The sequence below is a fragment of the Vanellus vanellus genome, assembly GCF_965231255.1.
Source record: "Vanellus vanellus genome assembly, chromosome: Z".
Lineage (NCBI taxonomy): Eukaryota > Metazoa > Chordata > Aves > Charadriiformes > Charadriidae > Vanellus > Vanellus vanellus.
Genome location: NC_138908.1, coordinates 1,633,068 through 1,647,307, shown reverse-complemented (window position 1 = coordinate 1,647,307; position 14,240 = coordinate 1,633,068). Strand labels below are relative to the sequence as shown.

The following is a 14,240-nucleotide window of genomic DNA, read 5'->3' as shown; positions in this document are numbered from 1 at the left end:
ACTCACAAATCCCTCTCTCACAACACTGTGATCAAGTCTTCAGCCTACCCTGCAGGGACAATTCTCTGTTGACGGAACTGAAATAAAGTTGTACCTCCTTATAACCAGAAAATAATGTGGCTCTCTATATCATTATATATACATAAGTACTTATTAGGGTATAAGAACAGCCATAATGAAGGTCAGCAAAAATCCACCTAGCCCAGTGTCATATAACGGATGCAAAAAATGTATACTATGTATTATAAAACATGCATAAAAAGGACAAGAGAAGGAAAAACTCGTTGATATGAAACATTAATTCTTTGGCTTATTTTACAGACTTGCCACCAAATAAAACAATACTGTACTTTGTTATATAGGTGAAGCTACAAACAGTTTTAGTGTACTCGTCATTTAAGACACTCATTAAAATTACAACTTCATAATCACCCTCACAAACACATCTGCAAGGATCATAGAATCATAGAATTGCTGAGGTTGGAAGGGACCTTTAAGATCATCAAGCCCAACCATTAACCTACCATGACAAAACCACTTCTAAACCACGACCCCAAGTACCACCTCTACCCTCTTTTTAAACACCTCCAGGTGTGGTGAATCCACCCCCTCCCTGGGCAGCCTATTCCAATGTTTAATAACCCTTTCCGTGAAAAAGTGTTTCCTAATATCCAATCTAAACCTCCCCTGACATAACTTAAACCCATTTCCTCTCATCCTATCACTTGTCACCAGGGAGAAGAGGTCAGCCCCCACCTCTCTACACCCTCCTTTCAGGTAGTTGTAGAGGGTGATAAGGTCTCCCCTCAGCCTCCTCTTCTCCAGGCTAAACAACCCCAGTTCCCTCAGTCGTTCCGTATAAGATGTGTCCTCCAGACCCCTCACCAGCTTTGTAGCCCTTCTCTGGACACGCTCCAACACCTCAATGTCCCTCTTGTAGTGACAGGCCCAAAACTGGACGCAGTACTCGAGGAGGGGCTTCACCAGTGCCAGGATAGTCTCATCAAGTCCAAATCCATGTCTAGGAACTAAAGGGACTTTAACACTATCCAACAGCCAGATTCAGAAAAAAGAAGAACTTGAAAATGAGAAAAGTGTGTGTATCAGATGCCTTTCTCTGAGTTAGCTCAACCATCAAGAAGGTCCCAGCTAACCATGTTACATGGGCCCATGCAAAATGCAAACACCACACAGATTGATTTAACATGCACGTCTAGTAGAACACTCTGCAAGTCAACTGCACAGTTCAAAACATTTGCAGTTTCAGCTGTTCATCCTTATTTCAACTCAGTCCCAAAACACCTCTAACAACAAGCCTGGGACTTTGGAGGGGAAGGAGCCTCCAATTCTCACCACTGGATACTCTGTCCTGGAGCTTAGAATCAAAAGAAGGACTATAGAAACACAAAGAAACAGTAAAGACTGAGCACGTCCAAAAGCACAAGGAAGAAGCACGACCTGAGCCATTAAGGAACAATTACTCTCGAATTCTTTCCTGCGCAGAAGAACAATTTCAGCAGGAGGAGCCTGACTGACTGGATCTCCTGCAGCCTCTGCCAGCCTGATGCCAGCCAGGCAGATCTATCTGTGAGTCCCCTCAGGCTGAAGAAGGAACTGAGGCTGGGCTCTAGCCACTATCCGTGAAGAAGCCTCCTTCAGCAGTTTCTCTTCTTTCCCGTTTCTCCATTTCTTAAAGAAAGAGACAGTGCCCAGAGAGTTTGGGGTGGTCACACCTCTCAGCACGGAGAGAGGGAAATGTTGAGAGCGTGTTGTTGAAATGCTTGCCAGCTCCTGCTCAGCTCGGTAGGCCATGTTACGCATCCCATTTGGAGGTGTCTGAGAGCTCCTGTCTTCATGGACCTCTCTGTGGAGGCAAAGGCACTTTCAGTTTCCCATGCACCTGCATCACCTCCTTGTTCCTCTCCTCTCCTGGTGACTCACTGTCATCTGCCCTGGGTTGTTCCAAGTGTTTGGGGAGCTGAGCTGTAAACCACATCACTGGACTGATCCAGTTCTTCAAAAAAACCCCACTCTAAAATTTCTAATGTGGATGGGTGCAGTGACCTGGTTTACTGGGCAGCTCCAGAAACGCCAGCAGCAGCTCCACCAAGGAAATGGTGAACTGAGAAGAGAGGAAGAAAACAAGCTGTTGAGGGCTGCAGCGAGATGGAAACTCTCTTAAATCAGTTTTGCCACACACAAAAATGTCTGTCATTACATCATTAGGTGACTAAAGCCCAAAGTATAAACCTGAATCTGTTGACTCAGATACTGCCTACGCCTGGAGCTGACTCAACTCACTAGGTCTCTTACTTTTCGACATTAATATTCCCCAGACACTTAAAGATCTCTTTTATGTACATCCAGAAATTCCTTGTCTTGACAGCATTGAACAGCAGAATGCCTATCTCACAGTAGCGCTAAAGTTAGCATGGAGACAATTAGTTGAATTGGAAACCTCTAAAATTGTGGCAAATAATGGAACCTCATTGAAATCACTTGCATGACAATACCCATTCTAAATTACCCGGACAATAATACTTCAAACTCTCATTATTTTTTTTTCTCCTTCCTCGTCTAATGATCTCAAACTACTTTACAAGCTTCTACAGAGTGGCAAAATGTTAACTTGTTCAAAAGACATAAAAAGTCCTTTGAAATAGCCCGAAGCCCGGGACTGAGCCCAGATTTCCGGCTCCTCCATTCCATTTTTTAATTCAAAAGCCACTACCAGTCCACGCTCTTGTTCTAGGTTAGTCATATCATCAATTACATTGAGCCTTGGAGTATTGAATTGTCTGGAAAGGAAAACAGAATTCAATTACCGTAGGAAAATAAAATGTAGTAAAACTGTTCCTATGCCCAAGTTGCATAAATGATTCTTTAAAGTATACGAAACATAGCCCATGCTTTCACTTGTCTCGAAATTTGAAACAAGAGTTAAAAGAAAAAAAAAAAGAACATTCAGACAATACAGGCACAATAATACAATTTATTAAGCCCCCAAAACAAGTGTTTTCAGAACTTTGACACAAATTAAAACAAGGAAAGGAGATTCTTCATAATCTCACGATACACGAAGAATAGGTACGCTGAAGCCTTACAAATGCCGTATACTGAAGTACAATCTGTTTCTGCAGAACAAAGCAAGGCTGTTCACGAGAGCTGCAGCGAATCTGAGCAACAGATTTCAGTTCAACATCGTAATAAGAATACTGTAGAAAAAAAGGTGCACAATGGAATTTCTCCCCCTTTGATTCTGCCTCGTTGCTATTCAAATAAAGTGCACATGTGCTGCTTCGGTTTGGAGGAACAGAGTAGTTATTCGGATCTCTGTGTCAAGCATTGTACCTGGGGGAGGTGTGGTGGGGGGAGGGAGAAGACAGGGAAGGAGTGAGAGGAGGGAGACGGAGGACAGGAAAAAGCATATGAAGATAAAACGAAACACGAGAGTTATTTTATTAAAAGTTCTATGGCAAAAATCCGAGATTGCCCCTAGAATACTCACTCTAAATTATGCCTTCCGATACCTTGCTTGAAATCAAGTAGTATTAATCAAACAAAGGAAGGGCACTGGGGAAATCAGAAAGATCTAATGCAAGCAGTTAAAAGTGACATGACCTTCTGTAATGTCACTTGTCACAGACTTACATGCTGTATACCCGTAGAAGGTCTTGAAAGAACCTGTTTCTCAGCACTGTCCCTTGAATGTAATACTAATACAGATGACATTTTAAAAAAACACACATAGACGGCCTCAAATACGGCATGTCAGCTACTTCACGGCCGAACAGTGCGCAGGCGATGTTTAAATGCTGCCAGGTAAGATCCTCCCTGTGCAAAACAGCCCCGTTAAAAGCTCGTTAATCAGAAGGAGCGCGTGGTCCCATTCCCGGGTACTGCCGTTGTTCCCAATCCATTCCCACCCTCTTTGAGGAGCTCAGTCCATAAATACTGCACAATTCATGATCCATAGGAGGCTGGAGGAGCGTCAGCTCTGTTGCAGCATCGTTACAGCAGGTTACCAGGAGGGAGCACAACCACCGCGCCAAAGGAAACCCCAGCGAGAACGCAGTCTTCTGAGGAACCTGACAATTACGCGCAACTCACATTTATTCTAAAGATGATCTATTGACTAACAAACAGGATAGGACTTCTGAGAAAATAATTCATTCTGACTTCTAACCTCAACACCCGCAAAGCGTGGTTGGATTCGAGTTATCTATGAGCGTGTTGGATCAAGGCCCCATGAGAGAACTTTAAAATACCTCCTGGATCTAAAGACTCGGTGGAAAAATGATGCGTTGAAATGTAACACCGCTTTTAATGAACGGTCCCTCTCTCTCGGTATCAGCCTGCCGCAGCTCACACAAAATGTGCAAACCCCAAGTCACACCACGACCTGTCCTCCGGTCTAATTTCGTTGGCTGATCCAACAGAAACACCTGCAGAGAAGATACTTCGGTGTCTTTACGTGTTAATAACGCCAGATATCTACTCTGCACTTACATGCAAAATTAGGAAAAAAATAAAAGGAGAGGCGCTACCAGATTGCAGACAACCCTGATGACTGTTACTTTAATATTCTGCTTTAATGTGAAGCAACGCCCCCCTCCCATTAGCACTTCTCTGTCTTTGCTTATATCTTACTTGATGTAGTTCTTCAAACACAGGGGGCTACAAATGGAAAACAGAAGAAAACACATTTTATGCTCTATCACATGTTATGGCGCCAAGGTATCTGCAGACATTTGTATTTTCACATAAAGGTATTGGCATTCGTGAGACAAAATAAAAGAGAGAATGAGATTTGGTTCCCAATTAAACACATTTTAGATGTGCTATAAATGCGACCAGAATTGCACTGTTTGGGACCGTCTGGATTTCATGTTAATTCGTACTGTCCTGACATAAACTGCACCGTGTGTTGGGGTGCCACTCACTCCAGCGTTCACGTGTAAATGTAACATACAGTTGTGCATAAAGAAGGATGCGCGAAGCCGCTCGCAGGTCATTTCCAGGTACATCAAGCTGGAGCCAAGACGTCCATCGTCAATAAGCCCGCGGCAGCAGCAGCTTTGTGCTCATTTTCACAACACGACGCCTGCTGCTTTCACGGAGTTGTCGAGGAGAAACTTTACAGGAGACACAGCTTAATTAAAATGTCCACCTTTTTTATACCACATTTATAAGGAAAATAAAAATCAAATTAACAGATTCTGATTTAATAGTGTAGTATATCTGGAATATAACCGATCCTGATTTATAGTATCAATGTTTTGACCTTGGGGTATTTCATCTGCAGCAATAATCAAGATAACTGAACCACTAGATGTAATAATAATTAGTGTGATAAGCTTGCCAGTAAGGTTGAATATATTGCAGTGCAGAAGACAGCAGACTAAAAAGAAAAGCATTAGTCCTTTACCGCTAAAATACTTCCTGATTTTTACAGAGACACCCAAATACAATTATTTCTTCTTACAGAATGCATTTTGTTAGCTTATTCTGGGAAGTGCTCATGTTGTAATTTAGTCTGATTCTTAATAGGAAATGAGACTTTAATATGGGTATCAGATGCCTTTTGATGTATGCTACTGATTACACGCAGTTCTGTAATGTCAACAACAGAATTTTTATTTACAGTATAATAAATTTCTTGGCAACATACATGGGCGGTAAATACAGTTTATTATACAAGAACATGTAACCTTTTTCCTGTTGTCAGCTTTATATGCCCTCAACATTCGGTTGCCAATGTAGTTAAGACTAAGCAATTTTTAACATAAAAACGGGCCTTTTTCTCTCTGTTTCTTTCAATATTTGGTTCTCATTTATTTTAGCTCTTTCTCGTATTTACACAATGCACCGTGAACCGAATATTACGTGTTTATTTGAAGTATGTCTCCATCTAAAGGCTTCAACATGTACTGTACACCTGAAATGTCCGATCTCTCTCAAAACGCTTCGTTTTTAGTTCAGCAGAATGGAAAAAACCACACTCTTTGCTCGGTTAAATACCAATGACAAGTTTACCGTGCAGGACTTTTAAAAATAACACCTTCACGAAATTTTGCGAGCTAGAATTCTTGCGCAAAACCTCACAATAAACTATCTTATTAACACCACAATGGGGCAATATGGGTTTTCACTGGTATTATTACTTCTCTTCAAACAGTTTTCAGATTCTAGTAGGACCAGATACGCTTCTCTTACAAAATAGTGTTTATCCAAATAATTTTAAGCTTGTGGGTGTGACACAATCTATTACATTCCAATTTGGAGCTGACAAGCTTTTTGGTAGAAAAGAGCTGTTGTACGTATTTTATGTGACAATGTATGTAATACACATATTATTGTAATTTCAGGTTGTTGTTTTTTTTTTTTTCCTAGGTATTGATACGTTTTGGTACATACATAAAAACTGTAGTACATTCCCAAAGTTCTTAAAGTCTAGGCTGGATTAAAATGTGCTAAAGCAAAAGAAAACCAACCAAAAGATAAATAAAAATCTCGCCTGACTATGGGAATTTTTACTAGGAACTAAACTGATGTTACTTTATGTAATATTGATTATTTATAATAGCCACTACAACCTGTCAAGTGAATCTTGTTGCCATGTAAATCTCGATGAAAATAAAATTTAAAAAAAAATCATTACAACGCTCCCATTGAAAAAATGCCTCTATATGCAGTGAACTTCAATTTTATTTCAGATGCCCACAGTACTGCAAGACAGTAATGGAAAAAAAAATTGGAAAAAGTTAAATTAAAAAATCTATTGATTTACCATAGGAAAAAGCACATTTTCCTAAATGCCAGAGATATCTAGGGTGGGGTTTTGGTTTTGGTGTTTTGTCTTCAGCCAAAATATTGGTTCTGCAATGGCTACCGGCATGAGAACAGCCACGTGAAGGTTTTGCAGGGGGTTGCTACGTACTCTGATACCGTAGGTGAACCTCTGACGCAGGGATTATAACTGCAGCGCGGACCGTCTCTCTTTTAACTGCAGCCCCGACCGCCACTCGCAGCATTACATTCTATTTTGCTGCAGGAGAGAAACGCTTTCTGCCCAACTTATATCTTTATATAGTGTACTGTGTGACTGTTAAATTAGTTCATAATGCATTTAAAATATTTATAGTACCAACATTTAGTTAAATAACCTTTATGTAAGATTTATGTTGATTTGTTCATTTCTCATTTAATGGCAAATTATGAAGAGCATGTTTCATAAAGATAATTCTCCATTTAAATTCAGCAGGCCATTAAATATTAAAATTATGTTTCTGATGCAATCTAGAGCAAATTTGTCCAGCTTCAGCGATTATTTGCACTCATAAAAATTAGACTTGATTAATAAAATTTAAATGCTTGATTAAGCTGACATTTTCATGTTTCTTTTCTGATTTATTAAAAAAAGCCCTGTCCCGTAGCGGGGCACTATAGTGTATTTTTCCTCCCTGACTGTATGGATCGTATAGAAAGAACAAACAGCCGCATGAAGACAGCAATGGTTCTCAGCAGACTACTTGATATTCAGGAAGGGGTTGCTGGTGGCCTTTGTGCTCTGATAGCGCCCGGACAGACGACGACCTGTTTGCAAAAGCCCTTCCAACCCATTTTATTGGTGATAACAAACGGAGAGCGAGTTTGCGGTTCTGATTAATTTGGCAAAAGTAAGGCAGGCTGCACTTTTTAAGGAAAGATCATGGACTTTGCAGCACCTTTGGGAGTGATGTGCTGATCGCTGTCTGGCTCAAGCAGAAACAGCGTGGGAGTCACTTTCTGTTCCGAGGTGCAGAGGAGAACGTAAGTCTCGTTAGTGGTTAGCAAATATAAGGTAAAACCCTTTCTGCATCACATTGAAAGTCATTCTACAAAAAACGTATTTTCCTTACTTTTAAAGGTGTCATAAATCAGACTAGTTTTACACACATATGCCCAACTCCACGTTCTCCTCGTGCTTTGGGGGTTCCGTAGCTGCTGCTGTTGCTATCATACCGAGGCAAAACTTCCCAGGGAAGTACACTCAAAATGAAGTCAAGATGCAATTGCCAACCTGACAATGCCCTTTTCTATCATCTGGGGCAAATGACATATTCCAGATACGGTGTAGCTAGAATACAGGGACAATGGCATTTATTTTTGCTATAAATTCTTATAAATTTAGCCCTCAGCTAGAAATCACTGATGACTCCCTGGCAGAAGACTTCTGGACCTCCAGCACAACCGCCCCCGTGCTGCACGGGCTATGGATCTGAAGCACTTGGGGTTTGTCCTGTATTCATCTGCAGACAAAACCCTTTGAGACCCTTTCAAACTTAGAACTTGATGGACTCATGCATCCACGCTTTAAGACCATAATGTGAAGAAACACAGAAACATCAAGTTACTACCTCGCTTATTTGCCTGGCAACTCAGTTTTCAATTTGCAGGAAAGCAGGTGGTTAAAGGCGAGCACTCTCCTGGTGGGGCTGGTTTCTGTGTTGACGGTACAGCCAAGTGGCACTCTCTGCCCCAAACAAGGCAGCAACAAATTCACCACAAGCTCTGACAGACACTGCTGCCTTGCCCCCAGAAGAAATGGATCAGACTCTCATCAGAAAAGCTCTTCTAGTTGCAACTGAGCCGGGGTTGCACAACCAACTCAAGCTCATCGTGCTTACCACCCTTTCTTGAGGAAAGAATCCAGTAAGATGGATATATCCGTAAGCATCCTTCTTCCCATTCCCCCTGTTGTTTTTCTTCATGTGGCAATTTCCAGAATACACATAAAGATAAATAAAAAATTTGAGGATACATATCATATTGGAGCACTATATAAAAAGTACCCACAGAAACCGGTTACTATCTCAAAGCGAGAGGTTGTCTTTAAGAATTTTTCTTCTATTCTCAAAATTTCATCCTAAACGTGTCCAGCTCTAACTTTTAGTAGAAACATATACTCTAGAAACATAAGTCATCAAAGCCTATTTCGCAAAAAGCTCCAGTGAAATTAAAAGATGTACTGTGCCATTTTATATCACTCTTACAAGATTAATAATATGTGTATATACTCTATTATACAGATTCATAAGAATTTGTGTATGGCACATTAACTCCCAGCTGCTCACCATCATTTTCTATGCAATGACATGTGCAACTTGAAACTTCAAGAGGAAATTAGCTATTTAATATTTCCTTAAAGGCTCTAAGTATTAACTATAAATGCAGGATGTGAACTGAAGTGATTAAACCCCTTCTCCATAAGGGGTATATATGGCAGAAGAACATTCATAGGTAACTCCAGGCATGTGCATTGTTCTTCTATTAAATTTTAAATTGCTTGGAAAAAAAACCCTAACAAATAATAGACCAAAAGGAGGGAAAGATTAATATCTTCAGTTAGAGAACCACGGAGTGGCAGACGCTGGCAGGGACATCTTGAGATCAACCGCTCTACTCAAGCAGAGATCATCAAGTCACACCCCCTACTCAAGCAAGGTCACCTCTGAGCAGGTTGCCCAGGACCATGCCCAGCAAGGTCCTGAATATCTCCATGGATGGACAATCCACAGCCTCTCCGGGCAACCTGGTCCTGGCTGTGACCACACTTATGGTAAAAGTGGTTTCTTGCATTCAGACGGAATTTTGCGTAGTTCAGTTTGTGCCCATTGATACTGCCCTGTCACGGGGCACCACTGAGTAGTGCCTATCTCTCTCTTCTTCCGCTCCCTGCAGGTACTTATACACATCGTCAAGATCTCCCCTGAGCCTCATCTTCTCCATGCACAGCAGTCCCAGCTTGCTCAGCCTCTCCCTGTATGCCAGGTGCTCCAGTCCCTTCATCATCTTCCCTTTGCGGAGCCAGTAGACAACCATTGCATGATGGTTTTGAGAGCAATCCCACCACATCGCTGTGATCATGCACGTAGCTGCACATGGACCTCTTAACTCCTACTGGTTCCTATACTGTGCACACTAATGCACAGGCAATTCAGGGAGAGACCCCCTGGCATGGTGGGTTCTCAGAAAGGGTGTGAGAAGCTATTCCAGAGCAGTATTTCCTTATTTGTGTAACTACATCTGAGATGGGACCTCTCTGCCCTGTTTGGTTGGTTCTAAGGTCTCTCCTGTGCATTTTACCCTGCATCCTTTGCTTGCCAACTCAGACCACCACTTCCTCACTTGATTGTGGGTCATCATCACCTCCCTCCCCCATCATTTCTAGTTTAATGCCTCGTTTCTAGTTTTCCCAGCCTGCTGGGAAAGAATATTTTGCCGCACTTGGTGAGGTGGATCTTGCCTCTTCCTAGCAGTCCTCAGTCCTTAAGGAGGATCCCATAATTGTAAAAACCAAGTCCCTGTTGTCAACATCAGCTGTGCAACTTGTTGACCTGCCAGATCCATCCACTCCTCTTCCAGACCTTCCTCCTTAATGGCAGGATCAAGGAGAAGACAACCTGGGTCTGCTACCTATTTAGTCAAGGAAGAACAAGAACTTGCAGTGTCCCCAGAGGAGAAGCAATGTGCCCGTTACGGCAGTTAAGCATTATGGCCCAACAGCTGCAAGACTGCCACAGTTTGTCCTAACTGTGGTAGTCAGGATTACATACACGGGGGAAAAAAAAAAATTGATAACTATGCAAACCAGGTTTCACTCGCGATACGACGTGTCCCAACCACACAATCAACTGTTTCATCTCAGGGAAGGTGACAAGAGCAGCTGGAGAGTGGGAACATTTTTAATCACTTTGAGGGATTATCTGACCATTCCTTAAGTTAGGCGGCTCCAGCAGGCAGTCAGAACACAGCCTGAAGCAGAAAAGCAGGAAAAAAAAAAAAAAAAAAGAAAAGGTATTTTTTTCCCCACTAACTTTGTGCAGGTCTAATAACTGTGACTTTTACTTAGAAATAGAAGTGAAGACCTCAGACAGCAGTGCTGCTGTTTTCTCCAAGCTATAAAGGTGAGGGGTTTTTTTTTGTACAACACATTTGAAAACATCAAAATATTAAGTAGTTTCTTAAAAAGATTGAAAAGGAGCTTTAAACCCTGGCATACTTTCTGTTAGTTTGGATATATCTAGAAGTCTTTCAATTACAGCTGTGCGGGACGAACTTTTCTGTTCATCCGCTATTGTGAGACGTGATTTGGCGTTCCCAGAGAGGCAAGGCTGCTCTGAAACAAGCCACTCCTTTGCTCTCCCTCTGTCCTTGTTCTCTGTGCGTATCCCGAGCGGTCCGTCCCCGTGCCGTGCTCCGCTACCCTCTACCCACCACAGGCACAGGGCCGGCAATGTGTAGGGCCAACACTCCCGTGCTGATCCCCACCGCGCGGATCCGGCGCAGGTGACAAGGACCAGCGGGGACAGAAACACGGCGGCGGTCGGTACCTTTCCTCTCCCTCAGAGGATGTGAAAAAGATGCTGGAAAAAATGCACGGGGGGGGGGCGGGGAAATAAAAGCGGTAATATCCACTCAGTCCTAGTCTTGTAGGTTTAGGTGGTGACGGTTTAAGATGAGACCGGCAGTTGTGCTGAAAATAAATTATTAGGTGAGGTCAGGTATTTAGCAGTACAAGGATCCTTGGAGAAAGCAGCTAGGTAGGCTTCTTCAGGCAAAAACGTTACTGCAAAATTCAGAGGAAAACATTAAGAATGCCATTTTAGTGATTTTTTTCCTCGCTTAATATTGGAAGGAAACGTGTTTTCTGCAATTTTTTTACACCTGCCACATGTCTCAATGCCAGAAGTTCATTCATTTTAGATCAGTTCTGTGTTCTCACAGGTTCATTTAGAGATCCATCCACTAAATCGACATCTATCTACATCTGCTTACACCAACTTATAATGCAAGAATTTGTATTTGATGAAAGCGGATCTTTCAGAAACACAACTAACCTGACCTAAATGTATAAAAGACAGAGAATCCAATGCTTGCCTTTGAAGTTTGTGCCAGTGATTGACTAAAACCACAATGATGATCAATCCTACAAAGAGAGTCCAGCCAAATCTGTGAAAGCAATAATGCCTAATACGCCGCTCCACCTCTCCATTGGACTTTCCAATAGACTTATCTCCTAGTAGTAATACGCTTGGGGGTCCCCCTTGCCCCACCCTCATTGAACTTTTAATTCAAGAAAGGACTGGCACGTATGGCTTAGGAGTCAGAGTAAATGGCAAAATACTCATACGCACACGCAAATGAGCAGAGCTCATGTTAGGACAGAGTGACCTAGACCATTTAGGGGGTGAATTATTCCACAAGAAGATGGGTTTCAAACTAATTCAAAGAAACTGATGCCCAAGAGGACATAGCAAATGATACCCAGTCTTACAGAGACAGTCCAACAAGGATGAGTTAAGGCTGATCCACCTGCCATATCCAGGCAGAAACTCAGTGATGACCAATTCATTGACCTGCAGAAGAGCGCAGTCCCTAACGCCCGAACTGATGAGACAATTCATAATTGTTTTCTTGTAGTGATATTACAATGGGAACTAACTTTTCTGAGCTACTTTTGAAGGTCCCAAATTTAAGTATTTTCCACAGACACGAAACAAGTACTAAGTGCATACAGTTTTAACTACGCTTGTCTAGTGTTAACTGAGTAAGGAAAGTTAACAAATATATTTATCGTTTCGTCTTATCACTAGCTTGAGGATTTCAGGGCAACTTCTAAAGGCAGATGATATTCCTAAGATACGTAGTCAACTGTTTCACTGAGGCGCACAAGAAATCTCTGGAGACCTGGGAACAGAAGCCAGATCATGTGAATCCTGAAGCATTCTCTAGCCACTCGGAAGCACTGCTTAATTAATTTAGTTAATATTTACACTCTGCATAGGAAAACAGAAATATTTAAATGACTCCTAATCTAATGATACTGTGCTAATGACCTGAGCTAAGGACTTGCGGTATTACTGAAGATTTGTGAGTTAATTACAAAGGCATCCAGTAAGTCTGCAGATCACTTCATAGAAGACGGATGCTCACCATGACGGTAACCAAGCTCAATTCATTAAAAATGAGGCCCCAACTTACTTGTGATAAACCTAAATTAAAAAATAGTAATTAGCAGCATAGATAACAAATATTTGGGATGAACACAATTGGTTGATATAAGCTGTATAGCTTGGTCTGAAGCAACCTCAACAAGGGGAACGTTTTTAGAGCAGCATTTGGTGTTCTCAACAGAGAGCCCATCAATAGCTTCATCATTTTGCTAGAAAAGTTACATGACCCAATTAATCTTCACAGGCAGGTGGTATTTCAGAGAGAAATGAAGTGTATTGCAGCTCACAAGTGAAATCTCTCCTTTCACAAGGGATTTCAGCTACTCATAAAACCTTCAAGTTGAGAAGCTTTAAGCATTTCAGGCAGCAGGAGACTAAGGGCTGTGATTTAAGTAATGCATCTTTAAAATCTTGATCTTAGGGTTTTTCCATAAATGTAACAACCTCTGGGATTACGGAATACCTCTATCAACCCCATCCTTAATTTTAGATGACCCTTGGAAGCCTAACAGTCTTAGAGATGCAGACGGATAATACCAGTGCCAGGATCAGAGTCATAGCAGTTCCTCTGGTCACTAATAATTGCAGTTGCTAGACATGAGGGTCATGGGATCGTTCAGGCTGGAAGTGATCTCCAACCTCCTGCCCAAAGCAGGGTCAGCCATGAGGTCGTTCAGAGCTTGATCCAGTCAGGTCCTGAAAACTTCCAAGAGCAACTGCGCAACTTCCCTGGGCAACCTCTTCCACTGCTTAACAATTCTCAAGGCAAAAAAGGTTCTCCAGTCTGAACCTCTTTTGTTTCAAATTATGCCTGTTGTCTCTTCCAGCCCACATCACTGTGAAGAGTCTAGCTCCATCTTCTCAATAACCTCCCTGTCGGTAGTGGAGGGCTGCTGCTCAGGTCACCCAAAGACTTCTCTTGTCCATGCTCTTTCAAGCCCACTTCCCCCAGCTTCTCCTTACAGGGCAAGGGCTCTAGCCCCCTCACCATCTTGGCAGCCCTCCACTGAACTCACTCAAGTTAATCGATGTCTTTCTTGAATGGGGGGTGCCCAAAACTGGACACTATTCCAGATGCAGTCTAACAAGTGCTGAGCAGAAGGGATAATCGCTTCCCTCGATCCACTGGCTGTGCTCCTGTTAATGCAGCCCAGGGTGCTGGAGGCCCTCGTTCCTGCTGGGGCACGCTGCTGGCTCATAACTACCTTGCTGTCTTCCAAGATGCCCAGGCCCAATTCAGAC

At 42.3% G+C, this 14,240-nt stretch overlaps 1 protein-coding gene across 1 annotated transcript in view; it reads right to left on the bottom strand.

Moving 5' to 3' along the window:
* MCTP1 (multiple C2 and transmembrane domain containing 1) overlaps window positions 1-14,240 on the bottom strand; it is a gene marked incomplete at its 3' end in the record, with an annotated part of 296,541 nt that overhangs the window by 40,597 nt on the left and 241,704 nt on the right. The gene's annotated exons all lie outside the window — the stretch shown is intronic.